This window comes from Pan troglodytes, chromosome 9 (genome assembly GCF_028858775.2).
Source record: "Pan troglodytes isolate AG18354 chromosome 9, NHGRI_mPanTro3-v2.0_pri, whole genome shotgun sequence".
NCBI lineage: Eukaryota > Metazoa > Chordata > Mammalia > Primates > Hominidae > Pan > Pan troglodytes.
In genome coordinates this window covers 72,685,536-72,701,402 of record NC_072407.2, presented here as the reverse complement: position 1 = coordinate 72,701,402, position 15,867 = coordinate 72,685,536, and the positions used below count along the sequence as shown (strand labels likewise).

Here is a 15,867-nt window from a genome sequence, read left to right as displayed (position 1 = left end):
TGGCCACTCTAGGGACCTCAGGTCAGTGGAATCCTGCAGTATTTATCTTTTTGTGCTTGGTACATTTCACTCAGTGTAATACCTTCGACGGTTCCTCCGTGTTGTAGCATGCATCAGAATCTCCTTCTGGTTTAAGCCTGAATGATAACTATCCCACTCTACGGAAACACCACCTTTTGTGTGTCTGTTCATCTGTAGGTGGACACTTAGGTTGCGTCCACCTCTTAGCTACCGTGAATAGTGCTGCCACCGTGGACGTGGGTGTGCAGATATCTCTTCAAGACCCCTCTGTCAATGCCTTCGGGCATAGATGCAGAAGTGGTATTGCTGGCTCACGTGCTTGTTCTGTGTTTAAGGTTTTGAGGAGCAGCCGTGCCATGTTCCACAGGGGCTGCACCACTTTACCTTCCTGCCAGCGGTGCCCAAGGGCTCCAGTTTCCCCACATACTCACCAGCATCATTACTTTCTGTTTTAGGATCATGGCCATCCTAACAGGTGTGAGATGGTGTCCCGTTGTAGTTTGGATTTGCCTTTCTCTAATTGATTAGTGGTGTTGAACATCTTTTCAGAAAAGTCCTTATCGGCCATTTGTATCTCTTCTTTGGAGAAATGTCTATTCAAGTCCTTTACCCATTTTTATTTATTTATTTATTTATGAGACGGAGTCTCACTCTGTCACCCAGGCTAGAGTGCAATGGCGTGATCTCACCTCACTGCGACCTTTGCCTCCTGGGTTCCAGCAATTCTTCTGCCTCAGCCTCCCGAGTAGCTGGGATTACAGGGACGTGCCATCACACCTGGCTAATTTTTGAAATTTTAGTGGAGATGGGGTTTTGCCATGTTGGCCAGTCTGGTCTTGAACTCCTGACCTCAAGTGATCCGCCCACCTCGGCCTCCCAAAGTGCTGGGATTACAGGCATGAGCCACCTCACCCGGCCAGTTTGCCCGTTTTTAAATTAGATTTTTGTTTCTGTTGTTGAGTTGTAAGAGTTTTCTGCACATTCTGGATATTAACCCCTTACCAGATACATGATTTGCAGATATTTCCTCCCATTCTTTAGCTGCCTTTTTGCTCTGTTGATGGTGCCCTTTGATGCACAAAAGTTTTAAATTTTCATCGACTTTAGTATTTATTTTTTCTTTTATTGGCTGTGCTTTTGTTACCAAGAAATTCTTGCCATCCATATACAGACGGACCTTTTTATTCTTTTTTTTTTCTTCAGCAAATCCCAGGCATCGCGTCACTCCCTCTTCCCCTTCAGTCTGTCTCTCACAGCATGGGATCTTTCTTGCGGGCCCCAGTGTCACTGTCCCATCCACGCACCCAGCAGTGGTCTCTGGGTGGAATCTGAAACCCCTCCATTAGCACATGTCCCAAATTATCTCAGAAATGTCTTTTCACGGTGGTGACTTTGACCCAGGACCCACATGGCACTTGGTAGATATGTCCCCAGGTCTCCAGTCTGAGCCATCTCCCATGTTTCCTGCCAGCAATGTGTTATAGGGACAGGGTAGGTTGTTAGAGGGACAGGGTAGGTTGGCCATAGGCTGCCCCCAACCCCCGATGTGCCTTCTGCCTCCTGTGGTGTCATCGGCCAGTCCTTGGGTCCTTCCCACTTCCTATAAATGGAGGTGAGCTCTTGCAGCGCTGTTAATGTTGGGCCCAGCCACACGCAGGTGCTGTGAGCTTCACACCCCATCTCCCCAGGAGGCAGAGACTGTGCTCGCCACCGCTGTGACAAAAGCTGCACGCGGGATCCAGGTGGTGATGGTGAATCCTTCCTCTTGAAGCTCCTCACCGGCTGGTCACCCAGGGGCCTCTCTCTGGGGTGGGCCCTGCAGACATTGAGGAGTACACTGAGGCTTGCAGGCTTGCATCTGATGACTTCCTAATCCTGGCATTCCTTCGCAGTGATGAGCTGAGATTCTTCCATCTCAAAGAACTTTCACATATCAAATAAGATGACTTGGTTAAGCTGAACACTGTTTGTACAAGAAGGCAAGATAAATGCTTAATTCTTTCTTTTTCATTGTCAAGTCTCTCTATAGGAAGCTGATGCTTCAGTGATCTCTACTGATGTCCAGTGAGTTGGTTTTCTATCATGTTGTTGAGGGATGAAGTAGGGTCTTTTTCTCTCTCCCTGTGTCTTCTCTGCCCTGGTCTGTCTCTCTCTTCCTCACCAGTATGTCATTATGAACTCAGGATTTTTGTATATTCAACTCAGTGTTATTTATATATACATAAATACACTTATACATGTTTTATATAGAATATATATTATATACAATATATTTTTATGTAATACATATGTAAAAATATAACATGTTATGTATATGAATATATGTATAAATATGTTATATATAACATACATAATATATATAACGTATTTATATATTCAACGTGTCTAAATCAGCTGCAGACACTATTCTGCATGGTGCCCAGGTTGCCCATCTGTGCCCAGTGGCAGCCCCCTCATGCCCAGGTCTGGGGATCCCAGGACCTCTCTCCTCAATGAGCACCTGCGCCTGTCCTTGTCCGCCTGCCCCTCATCCATCAACGCTCCATGCAAGGGGCTCACTGGGATTAAAGGGGCCCAGGCTTCTCAGAGACCCAGCTTCCCAGGCCCTCATCTTGCTGAATGATGTCCTTGTCCTCTGTCCTCCCTCTGGTCCTGTCTACTCTTCCCCCGAGTTACCTTCCAGATCAACATGACCTTGTTTCAAAAAATAAACCAATTAGTATGTTCTTCTGCAGCCCGGATGTACCCTCATGCGCTCTTTTCTGGTTGGCTGGCCGGCAGAGTCCCAGCATCCGCCGAGTGCTCAGGGCGGGTGGGAGGTAGAGCAGCATGTGGCTGTGTGCCCACATCCCTGGGAGACAAGGATTGTCAGGCAGCATCAGGGAAAATGGTATGTGGGGAGACGATTCTGTTGTAAAAGGCGGTTCTATAAAACAATCACAATTTGGATTGTTATCAAGGAGAGAAAGGAGCCTCTGGTTGAACCAGAGAGGTGGGTCTGACTCAGAAGTATTTCCCAGCCTGCCTTCACACACCTGCGGCTGTTCGGGGCCCGTGATGGAACCAGGAGCAGGGAGCGTGGATAGCATCCTTAAAAGTCCGCTCAGTTGGGAGGCTGAGGCGGGCGGATCACGAGGTCAGGAGATCGAGACCATCCTGGCTAACACGGTAAAACCCCGTCTCTACTAAAAATACAAAAAAAAAATTAGCCGGGCGTGATGGTGGGCACCTGTAGTCCCAGCTACTCGGGAGGCTGAGGCAGAAGAATGGCATGAACCTGGGAGGCAGAGCTTGCAGTGAGCCGAGATCGCGCCACTGCACTCCAGCCTGGGCGACAGAGAGAGACTCCGTCTCAAAAACAAAAACAAAAATGTCCGCTCAGTCCACTCTTCCCTGATTGAAGGACAAATCGCATTCTAATGTTTAGCGTCTAAATGAAGCGTTTCCCAGAACAGAGTGAACCTTTCCATTGTCCTCTGAAAGCATTTCAAAAATAAGGGGGAATCTAATTAGTTAACTTCTGCATGTGATTCCAAGAAATGTAATATATTTGATAGAAAATTACCTGTGGCAACTGCTTTCCTTCTCTGAGACTTGTGTTTTCCGAGACGGGCGCAGATGGGCGCTCAGCACGGGCCGGAGCATGATCCAATTACACAGCAGATTTCAGACGCCCAGACTTGGAGCTGGGGAAGCCTGGCGCCCTGGGGAGAACACTGCCTGGAGAGAGGCCGGGGAGGTCAGGGGACCCCGACTGCTTTGGGCCAGGCTTCATCCTACAGGCTTTTGTGTTCTTATAACCCCAGCTTGTCATGCAGGAAGCATCCTCACAGACACCCGGCCACATCCCCCACTGCGGGGGCACCTACGCTGTCCTATTCCCAGCGCCCTCTGGGTCACCTTGCCTTGGAGGCCCTGAGCTCAGCTTGTGCCTGGCCCAGCACTCAGTGACTCACTGTCTGCTGGGACTTTGCCGAGTGGATTAGGAGCTGAGACCTCCTCCATGATGGAGAAGGTGGATACCAAGAGAAAAGGACCAGGGACATGGTTTTATTTGGAGAAGGCAGGTGGGAGGGAGGTTGTGTGGGTGTGTGTGTGTGTGTGTGTGTGTGTGTGTGTAACTCCGGGAACCCTCAGAATGGCACGGCCCCCAGCAGGCTCCTCCCAGATTCTAGCTAAATGTGCCACTTGTACAATTCTAAGTTGTCATGAGTCTGGGAGAGCCTTAGGCTACCCTCCCCTGTTTTAGGCAACCTGGACCTTATTTGCTTTAGAAAAGTCAGCTTTCCTCTTCCTAAGGCCTCCTGGATGGGGGCCCGCCTCTTCCCCTTGGTGGTTTGCTGGGGTGGGAGTTCGCGTCTCGCGGTCCTCTGAAGGGCTCTCGCTGCTGCTTCTGTCATTCCTGCCAGTCTTCCGTGGCTTCTCCTATGAATGCCACAGCCCTTTGTGGGTCAGATTCCAGAATGCAGGCTCTGTCATCACCCTCTGCTGCCAGTTGCTCCCTGTCCGGTCCCCAGGCCCCGGCTAGTCCTGAGGATGCGTTGGGCGCCGGAGGGAGGGACCACAGGATGCGCAGGTCACCACACTAGCCTCCTACATGCTCACCCTTTGTGCTGGTGTCCTGGGGCTGCTCTCACAAAGGGTTCAAAGCCACCAGCTGGGGCTTGAACAACAGAAGTGTCTCCCTCACAGTTCTGGAGGCAGAGACCAATGTCAAGGTGTCAGCAGGGCCCTCTCCCTCCAGTGCTCTAGGGGAGGACCCTTCCTTGTCTCTTTCAGCTTCTGGGGCGTCCAGGTGTTCTTTGGCTTGTGGCCACATCCCCCAGTCTCTGCTTCCATCTGCACGTGGCCATGTCTCTGTGTGTCTGTATTTTCCCTCCTTATAAGGGCACCAACCAGTGGACTTAGGGCCCACTTATTCCAGGATGACCTCATCCCAAGTGATTGCATCTCCAGCAACCTTACTTCCAAAGAAGGTCACACTCTGAGGTTCTACATAGACGTGGATTTTAGGGGGACAAAATTCAACCACTACTGTCTCTTTGCTTGAAATCACACACAATTTCCAGAGGCCTAGAGATGCCACTTTGTCCGCAGATCTCTTCCTGGCCCCGCCTCTGTCTGGGCAGCCTGGGTCTGATTGTCCTTCTGTCTGCCACCCTCACAGTCCTCAGCCGTGGCCTGGTTCCTGTCCTGGGGGCTGACCAGCCTTCTGGGGCCTGGGACCTGGGGCATCGCTGCTGCCTGCCGTCTGGCCTCAGGGCACCTGCACGGTCAGTGCCAGCCCAGCAGGATGGCTGACTTTTCTCTTGCTCTAAGCATGGGCCCTGCAGCCCACCTCACCCCACTGCCATCAGGGAACCTTCTAGCATAGGGCAAGCTGAGTGGGGGCCAAAGCCCACGGTAGTGCATCTCCAGGACCAGGGCCAGGAGCAAAAGCAGTGTGCATGCTGTCTGCCCCTCTCTGGAAGCCCACAGATGATGTCCTCTCCTGTCTCATTGATAAGCACCCTGGGGTCTCCTGGTCACTCCTAGCAGCCAGGGGAAACTGAGAAAAGGGGTTTTGTAGCTGGGTCTGTTAACTGCCAAGACAATATTAGGGTCCTCATAGTGAGGAAGGGGACTAGAATGGATGTCAGGGGGCCGGATCTGCTGGGGGTCTGGATGGCCAGGCCCTTCATTGCACACTTGGGGAAACTGAGGCCCAGAGATAGGCTTATTGGAGTCAGGGCATTAGAGGGCACCAGGATCATCCAGCTCTGCAGCAGGTGCTCCCTGGTGTCCTGTGCCTCTGGCCCAGGTGGCACCTTCCTGACGGCAGCACCCCCCTCTCCCCGGCTTGGAGCTGATGTCAGAGTGCACCTAGCAGTAGCGGCTGTGGCGGCAGTTCGGAGGCCCTTAGGGGAGCTGGAGTCCCCAGTGTTTGCCAGCTCATCCCGCTGCCCTTCCCACCACATGCGGCCCCCAGGGTCACGGTGGCCCGCAGCCTGTGATCCAGACCTCCCTCTCCCGCCAGGCCGGAACCTGCTGGACGTCCATGTGTCCCACTCCATCAGGCCTGGAGACCCGGGAGGCCAGCAGCGGAGCCACACTCTATTCTGTGTCCTCATCACCAAGCACTAAGTTAAATGACAGAGAACTGACCAAACCCTTCAGAGTGTTCGAAAGAGGCGGTTTCAGTCTGGCTCGCTGCCCCTCTCCCAGCCTTTTCGGCAGCAGCCTGGGTGGTGTGTTTTAGTTGGTGGGGCAGGGGACAGGGTGTGGCTCAGCGGAGAACACACCCAAGGCTCTCTAGATGGAAGGAGGGGCCAGGCTCTTCCGGTGCTGGGATGTGGGGGTGGCTTGGAACACTGACAGAGGAGGGAGGGTGCCCGGGGCGCGTTTCCCCACTGAATTCAGGCTGCAGTGAGCACGTGAGCTGTGGCACGCACATGCCTGAAACCATCCCTCTCCAAGTGTTGGCGTTTCCCTCCCAGGCTGGAATCAACTCCAGGCTTAAAATTAATTTCTCTTCCGCTCACAACAATGGTGCAGCCTCTCCCCAAGTACATCCTGTCTTTGTGCAGAACACACTGCCTTGCCGCGCTGCAGCCCAGAGCCCCAGAGCTGGGATGATTTACCCAGCCAGAGCCCACAGCAGTACTGTGATCCTCTGGGACCTGTTCACTCCCCTAGTCAAGAGACTCTTCCTAGACACTCAGTTTGAGCCTGTCCTGGGGAGGGCAGGTGGGCCGAACCTTCGGCAGCCCCTCACCACCCAGAGTCGGTGCTAACAGCCTGCTGTATGGTGGGTCTCCACTGCCTGCAGCTCGGGAAGCCGGAAGTTGGGGGATGACAGCAGCATCATGATGCTGGGTGTGGAGTGAGCATGGGGCTGGCGTCGAGGCCAGCTCTGCCTCCCATGGGTGGGCCGCCTTAGGCTCCTCCTCTGCAAAATAGGGAGCTGTTGCAGGACATTTCAGAGCTACTATAAGGAGGCCCCGGGGAAAAGAGCTCTTGATATATTAAGGCACTGCTTAGTAGTGACTATGCTTACTTTGCGAGCAGGGAAACCGAGGCCTGGGTAGGACAGAGGGGGGCACATGTGTTTACTGCCCTCTCCGCCCCCGACTTTGGTGCCATCAGCCTCCACCCCTGCTGCGCCCGTCAGAATTTGGCTTCCACGTTCTGCTCCCGGACCCTCCCAGCCTAACCTGTGGATCCTGCCACACAAAGATGGGCTTACCTGGGAGATCTTCAGTTTTAAGAACTCTCAGCCAGGCACGGTGGGAGGCTGAAGCGGGTGGATCACCTGAGGTCAGGAGTTCGAGACCAGCCTGGCCAACATGGTGAAACCCCGTCTCTACTAAAAATACAAAAATTAGCTGGGCATGGTGGCATGCGCCTGTAATCCCAGCTACTCAGGAGGCTGAGGCAGGAGAATCGCTTGAAGCTGGAAGGCCGCTATTTCAGTGAGCCAAGCTCACACCATTGCACTCCAGCCTGGGCGACAGAGCGAGACTCTGTCTCAAAAAAAAAAACAAAAAACAACTCTCTTCCTTGCTAGGCATGTTGACCTTGTATAAGGGCACCCTTTGAGGTCCAATCCAGGTTGAGCTCATCTAAAAATCCAAAATCCAAAATGCTCTAAAACCCCAAACTTTTTGAGCATCAACATGATGCCACAGGTATAAAATTCCAAGCCTGATCTCATGGGGTAAGTCCCAGTCAAAACACAATGAAAACTGTTTCATGCACAAAATTCTTTAAATGTTGTATAAAATTACCTTCAGGCTATGTGTATAAGGCATACATGAATTTCATATTTAGACTTGGGTCCCATCTCCAGGATATATGTGATTATATGTGCAGATATACCAAATGTACATGCAAATATTCCAAAATCCAAAAATATATGCAATCCAGAATACTTCTAGTCCAAGCGTTTAGGATAAGGGCTATTCTGCTGTAGCCACCTGACCTGTAACAGTCAGGACAGCGGGGTTAGGCTGCAGTAGCAAATAATCTCCAGGTTGCCATGGCTTAAAAAAACAAAGGCTTATTTCCTGCTCACTCTCACTGCCCTGTCAGGTCTGCTGGGTGCTGTCCTTTGCCCTCCTCACTTAGGAACCGGGTTGGGTGACACCCCCACCAGCTGGACCATCATCCATTTATAGTTGCCACATCTGGGTTCAAGGGCAGTGTGGTGGGTGGTGAGTTGGTCTTCACCTTTCCTGGAGTGACACACGTCCCTGCAGCCGCCGGCTCACTTGGCCGCACCTAACTTCAGGAGGGTGGAGACCTGCAGCCCTGTATGTGCCCAAGAAGGAGGAAAATCGGAATTTTGGGGAACAACTCTAATATCACAAACCTCAAAAACAGGAACCTTTAGTGCTAGAGCGAGTTGTGAGAGGAGACACTTCAGGGATAAAGTCCCCCAATGCCATGCCACCCCCACGCCCCCCACCTCCAGGCTCCCGTCTGACCTTCACGGCTGCGCCAAAGCCAACCAAAGGGCCTCCCGGGGTCCCTGTCTTGGGTGCCCAGGAAATGAGATACGTGCTGACGGAGGACCTGGGAACCGCAGCCTTCATCCTTGCTGGGATGGAGTCTTTCCTCTTCAGGCTGCCCACTCTGGGCCGAAGAGTGTCATGATGTGGCTTGGGGTGCAGTATTTCTCCACTACAGCAACAGAGGCCAGCTCTGCCTCCTGTGGGTGGGCCACCTTGGACTCCTCCTCTGCAGAATAAGGGGCTGCATCTGGACCTTTCAGGGCTGCTACAAGGATTGGCCTTTCAGAGGTACTACAGGGATAGTAGCCTCTGGTCCAGGGCTGGAGCCATCGGTCTCTCCTGTTTCTTGCAGTCCAGTGGGCTCTGTGGCGTAAAGCTTGCCACTCGGCGGTTGTGGGATTAGACCAGATGAGACTGACTGACGAGCTCTGCCTCTGGCCGAGGACTGGAGCTGTCCATCTTTCCTGTTTCCTGCAGTCCAATGGGCTTTGTGGCGTAAAGCTTGCCACCTGGGGGTTGTCGAACTTGACCAGATGAGACTTACCGACAAGCTCCCAAATCAGCCAGGAGCACCAGGCTTCGCTGTGATATGAGGCAGGATTTTTCCCTGGTGTCTCCCTGCCTCTTGATCCCAGTACCAGGCTTCATGCCATAGTCAGTGCAGATATTGTGGGTGATATGTTTGTTTCATAACCGTTCCTAAATATAGAGTGCATGCTAAGTGATATCTAGAAGCCATGTAAAAGAAAACGTTTGAAATGTTTGCAAAGAGGATGAGGCATTGAGTGGACCAGAAAACATGTCTTCCTAAATGGGCCCAGCAAACGGTGCTGCTGGGGGTGTTTTCCGTTGCCAGCTGAGTTGTGACTCTTGGCAACGGTTTCTTAGCAACCGTGTGTGCGGGGTACCATGCTCAGCCGGGATGGGAGGCTGGGACGGAGGCTGCCTGGGAGTGAGAACAAGGCAGCAGAACTGGAGGCGGGGAGGGCCCAGAGGCCTGCAGCCCTCGGCCCTCCGAGCGGGAGGGGCCCCAGGTTTAGAGGATTAATACTCCAGGTCCCACGCTGGCCTGGTGGTTGCCATGGGGTGAATTACTGGAAACTTCTCTTCCTGCATTTTTCCTTCCTCTACAGTGTGTATTTTATGCACAAACGTGTCTTTTTTTTTTTTTCATTTTTGCACAGAGATCCAAGAGGCTGCACTGAGATTTCCCCCAGCTTGGGCTTGTGGACCTCTGGGAGGCAGGGGACTTGGGGAGCGGAGGGGCCTGAGTAAAAGAGGAGAGTGCAGGGACTGGCTCAGAGCCCACATCCTCCACTGCTCAGAGCCTGCTCAGATTTCCTAAGGTCTGGGCCTCAGTTTTCTGATCTAAAATGGAGGGAGGGAGGTCTGGGTAGTGAAGCACCAACTTGATCCAAAGAGAGAGCTAACCTTTGCCTTCACCTCCTGGGAGGTGTTCTCTGGGCTCCCAGAATATCCTGCCTGATGTATGTGTCTCTGTTTGCCTGGGGGCTTTGACTGCTGGACAGTCTGACAGTGTGATTTATGGTGGGGGCTCTGGGTCATGCCACATCAGCTTGGACCTCCAGAAGAAACTGGAGACCAGAAGGATTAGCCCTAACCTCCCGGAGGAGCTGGAAACTAAAGCCCTGCCACCAAGGCAGTGTGTGACAGAGCCCCAGCAAAGACTCGGGACACCAAAGGTCTGGGAGCATCCCTGGCGGCAATGCCCCTTGCGTGTTGTCACACGTCATCTCTGGGAGGGACTTATCCCCACTTTCCCGGGGAGGACGGCAGACACCCCATGTCTGGACCCTCCTGGACTCTGCCCCCCATGCCTGCCTGTCCTTGCCTGATCTCAGCCTGGATCCCTTTGCTGTAATAAACCATAACTGTGAGCATAGGTGCTTTTAGTGAGTTCTACGAGTCTTTCCCAAAAATCACCAAACCTGAGGGTGGTCTTGGAGACCCCCAGAACTTGCAGCTGGTGTCTGAATTGAGGAAGGGTGGTCTTGTGGGGGCTGTTCTCTCGAACTGTACATTGGCTAAACTCCTGGTGAGAACCCTTGGGACACCCCCCGCAGGCCACCAGGTGAGGGAGCCGATAGAGACCAGGCTCTGGGTGGGGGCATTTCGCAGAGCCGCCCTGCCAGGTGTGGAACTGGGACAGTGTTGCCCCAGGACGACACCAGGGACGTTTCTAGCAGGATCACTCTGTTGCGGGCCCCTCCTGCACACTGTGGGGTGTCCAGCAGCAGCCTGGCCTCTCCCCACTCCATGCCAGCACCAGCCCCCAGTTGTGAAAACCAAGAATGTCTCCAGACGTTGACACGTGGTTCCCTGGTTCCTCCTCTGGTTCCCTGGGGTTTGGGGGGGCACCATCGCCCCTGGCTGAGGACTGCTGCCTTAAGGGAAAGATGGTTTGAGGCTTTTTTTTTTTTTTTTGAAGCAGGTTGTGGCCATGGGAGCATCTCTTTGGAAAGATGGAAATGGATTCTGAGGGATGTCTGGGGGTGAATCCTGGCTCAGGCAGGAGGGGATGGTTGTTCCTCTCTCTGTGAGGGGTGCAGTGTGTCCAACACCCCCTGGCCTCAAGTCTGAGGGCCGCAGAGCTGGCAGGAATCCCTTGGGAGCACCAGGGAACCTGGGGATTGGCTGGGGGCGTTGCTCCATTCCCACCTCCTCCATGGGGGAGAGGGGTAGGATGCAAGTCTGGGAATAAGACCATGCAGGTGACAGCCCGCCCCCATCAGCTCTGCCCTCAGCTCAGGAAGTGGCAGGCATGGTGTCCGTTAGTCCTGCACACTCCCCCGGCCTCAGCCCCTCCTGAGGCTGCAGGCTCCCAGGAAGCTCCGGGCCCACCCCTCCCCTAGGGAAACCAGGGCCTCTGCTCCCAGGAGTCCACACCCAAGGCTGCCCCTCCCTGCACAGGGACGAAGGTGCCCTGCCTCCCATGGCTCCAGTTCTTGGTGGCAGCTCTGGGCGCACCCTTAGCCCTGAGTTGTGACCCATCCTATACCCCAGCTCCCCAGTGGGGTCTCTGTTGCTGTCCACACCCTGCCCTGGCCTGGGAGGGGCCATAGGCTGGAAGAGATGCCCTGGGACCTTCATAATGCTGACAGCCCTGAATTCTCTCTCCTTCCTTGGTCTAAAGCAACTCTGTCTGGTAGAACTTTCTGGAAATGTCCCATGTGCTCGATATGGCACCACTGGCCACACACAGCTACTGAGCACTCAAAATGCAGCCAGTGTGGCTGAGGAGCTAATTCTTAGTTTTACGTATTTAATATCAATTAATTTAAACTTAAGCAGCCGCGGGTGGCTGGGGCTACTGTATCAGACCTCCCATTTGATGAAAACCACCTTCCATCTGGGAAATGAAGGAGCTGGGAAGAATTTCCAGTCCCCTCTCTCCTTCCTTCCTTCCTTCCAGCCAGTCCACCCATATTTCCCAAGCACCTGCCATGGGCCGTGTCCTCATCAAGGGTGCTGTGGGGGCGCAGCCTTCGGGGTGCATCTGGCTGCATGATGGGACAGAGGCAGGAGCCAGGCCAGAAAGAAATGAATAAATAACGATGATCCTCCAAAAGGGCAAATGGTGCGGGGAGCATAAGCAATAGCTGTGCAGTGCTGGCCGGCAGGGAAGGTCGGCAACAGCCTCGGAGGAGGTGGGCTCAGAGCCCCAGAGGCAAAAACCGCCCGGGGACCTGGAGGGGCAGAGGCCATGCACCCAAGTGTGGGAAGGGTGGGAGAGGCAGGCACAGGCCCCACAGGATGTGGAGAGGAATTTTTTTTTTTTTAATTGAGACGAAGTCTCGCTCTGTCACTCAGGCTGGAGTGCAGTGGCGCGATCTTGGCTCACTGCAAACTCCGCCTCCCGGGTTCACGCCATTCTCCTGCCTCAGCCTCCCTAGTAGCTGGGATTGCAGGTGTGTGCCACCATGCCTGGCTAATTTTGTATTTTTAGTAGAGATGGGGTTTCACCATGTTGGTCAGGCTGGTCTCAAACTCCTGACCTCAGGTGATCCACCCGCCTCGGCCTCCCAAAGTGCTGGGATTACAGGTGTGAGCCACCGCACCTGGCTGTGGAGAAGAATTTAGACTCTACTCCCCAGGTGACAGGGTTTGTGGCAGGGAGCAGTGGTGCTTGCGCGTGTGTGTTGTTCAGCTTGTTTGACTTCCGTTCGGAGACTGGATTGGAGACAGTAGGGGGTTGGATGGTGTTCCACAGAACTGTGTCCACTGGGAATCTCATTTGGAAACACAGTCTTCGCAGATGTCCTTAGATGTCATTTATAGTTAAGGATCTTGAGATGAGATCTTGAGATCATGAGCAGAAGGCCACGTGCAGAGGCTGGCAGGTGCAGTTACAAGCCAAAGGGAGGGCACCAGGGTGGCCGCAGCCCCTGGAGCTGAGGGAGGGCCCCGGAACGGATGGCCCCTCCCAGAAGCTTTGGTCTTGGACTGGAGGCCGCCTGAACTGTGAGTGAATCAATTTCTGTTGTTTTAAGCCCCCCAGTTTGTGGTGCTTTGTAACAAAAGCCCAGGACACTCACACAGAGGGTCAGGAAGCCCCATTGGCGGCTGTTCCACATCAAACACCGGGGTGGAGAGGACTGAGGCTGGGGGTGGTTTTGGGGCACAGCACAGGTGGGGGCGGGGGTTGACATGAGTGAGTCCTGGGCTCTTCCATACACTGCCGGGCAGCTGTGGGGCCCTTTGCTGAGACGGGGAAGCCTCTGGCAGGCAGGGGAAGTTGCGGTGCTGTGTTGGATTGGAGATGTCCATTCCATTGGACATCCTGCTGGGTTTGGATGGTTCTAGAAGGAGCCGAGGAGTGGTTGACCAGCTGTTCTTGTCAGGCTCACCCACCCCACTGGTGACAGGCAAACACCCCTTTGCCCCAATGTGCCTGGGGCAGCCAGCCCAGCAAGGTGGGCCAGGCCCCTCCACATGGCGCTGGGCTCAGCTCCAGAACCTCCCGGCACCATGTGGACAGAGCCGGGAAGAGAAACGAGCTCAGAAGTTGGCCCTCACCCCTCCTGTGTGGACGGAAGAGCTGGCCAGGCCTGGGGGTGTGCAGGCTGGGATGTCTGTCGGCAACACCTGTCAGTCACACTTGATCACCTCTGCCATTAAGCCCTCAATCATGCTTTTCTGGGATCATTTATGGGTGTCTCCAGAAGAGTTACAGCAATGGATCATCCCCATGTATCTCCATCATTCTTCCCCATACCCACGTCCTCAGGCAGAGTCTCCCCTTCTACACTCACTTGCCTGGGTTGTTTTGTAATGTAAGCAGCCGCGCATGGCTGGGGCTACCGTACCAGACCTCCCATCTGATGAAATCACCTTCCATCTGGGAAATGAAGGAGCTGGGAAGAATTTCCAGTCCCCTCTCTCCTTCCTTCCTTCCACCCAGTCCACCCGTATTTCCCAAGCACCTGCCATGGGCCACGTCCTCGCCAAGGGTGCTGTAGGGGCACAGCCTTTGGTGTGCATCTGGCTGCGTGGTGGGGCAGAGGCAGGAGCCAGGCCAGAAAGAAATGGGCAGATGGTGTGCAGGGCATAAGCAATAGCCATGCAGTGCTGGGCTCCAAGCTGGTCTGGGTTCTGCTTCGCATGTTCCACCTGTGACCTCAAGTGAGTACCCTGGCCGCTCCTGCCTCAGTTTCCTCATCTGTAAAATAGTGATCAGGACAGAGGGGCTGATGTCTTATGACACTTAATCTCCTCAAGTGTCTAGGACTGCCCCTTGGACACCCCAGAAATGGGGTCTTCCTGGGAGGTCAGAGCAGGCTGCCCAGGGGCTGCTGTCATTGATGTGAGCCTGTAGAGGTGAAGTCGGGACCACACCCTGCCCGATCCCAGTGCCTTGGTGCCTGAGCTTTCATTTCAGCCCCCACAGCCTTTGAGGCAGGTGCTGTTACCATCCATCCCCATTTCAGATGGAGAAACTGAGGCCTGTTGTGGTCACACAGATATTACATCATACCAGGCCCCACATGTCTTATTCAGTTTGGGTTGCTGTAATAAGGTTCGACAGACCAGGGGGCTTAAACAAGCATTTATTTGGAGACTAGAAGTCCCAGATCAAGGTGCCAGCAATTTGGTTCCTGGTGAGGGGTCGCTTCCTGCTTATAGGCAGCTGGCTTCCTCACATGGCAGAGAGAGGAGAGAGAGAGAGAGAGTGTGCGTGAAAGTGCCACCAAGCTCTCTGGAGTTTCTTCTTATAAGGACACTAATCCCATTGGATCAGGGCCCCACCCTTATGATCTCGTATAACCCGAGTTACCTCCAATAAAGGCCCTGTCTCCAAATGTGTCAACATAGGAACTTGGGGGGATACAGACATTCAGACGGTAACAACAGACTCCACATTTTGTCTGGGGGCAAGACAAGCCTTAATGCAACAACCCAGATAGTTGGGAAGGAAGGCGCCCATGGTGGGGGTGGGGGAGACCAGGCAGGGCAGGCAGCCTCCAGGCCCACAGGCAACTGCATTTCCACAGATATTGGAGCTCTGTGTGTTTCTTGTAATAACGATGGGATTACCTGTTCTGCTTAATTAAGTACTTCATGGACAGCCACCAAAATCTCCATTTCTCCCAACTCAGGAGGTTTCTAAAAGGCACAAAACAATTACATTTTTGTTCTGATGAGGCCCCGGCAAGGTAATGATTCTTCTGCCTTGGGAAAGAGAAGAGCCAGCCGGGCTATGCAGAGGCCTCTCCCCATCTCAGACACCAAGAAGCATCAGCTTGGTGCCGTGGACCGAATGTCTGTGTGACCCCCACACTCAAATGTTGGAACCCTAACCCCCACCAGGATGGTGTCAGGAGCAGGGCCTTTGGGAGGGGGCTAGGGCTTGATGAGGTCAGAGGGTGGGGACTCATGATGGGATCCGTGTCCTTATGAGAAGAGAGAGGGAGACCAGCACGCCCTCTCCCAAGATAGACATTCTGTTCCAGTCTTTAACAAGGTCCTCAAGTGTCCTTCTAAGTTCCGGGGTACTTTGTGGCTCTTTTAAAACTCTCCCCTCCTGCCTTCCTGAGCATCAGTTAGCAGAGCTGAGCCCCAAACGTGCTCCTCCAAGTCCCATGGTAACAGAGGTAGATTTCACACTGGGCAGCGTCTCACCCTCCAGCATCCAAGGGCCTTGCTGTTATGGAGGCCTCCTCCCTGTGAGCCGGCACTGACTAGCACGCCTCATGGAGGCAGCCAGGACAGCCCCAAAGAGAATGAGGGAGATGGGGAAGAGAGGGGCCCTGAGGCATTATCACTGCCTGGAAGGGTCCCTGGGCAGCCTCTCCGCAGAGCCCAGTTGTGCCTGCCAGTGGCCAGCTGAATAAGG

The 15,867-nt window shown here is 53.9% G+C and overlaps 1 protein-coding gene across 8 annotated transcripts in view; it reads left to right on the top strand.

The window, feature by feature from the left end:
• SHANK2 (SH3 and multiple ankyrin repeat domains 2) overlaps nucleotides 1-15,867 on the top strand; it is a 695,443-nt gene that overhangs the window by 525,057 nt on the left and 154,519 nt on the right. The gene's annotated exons all lie outside the window — the stretch shown is intronic.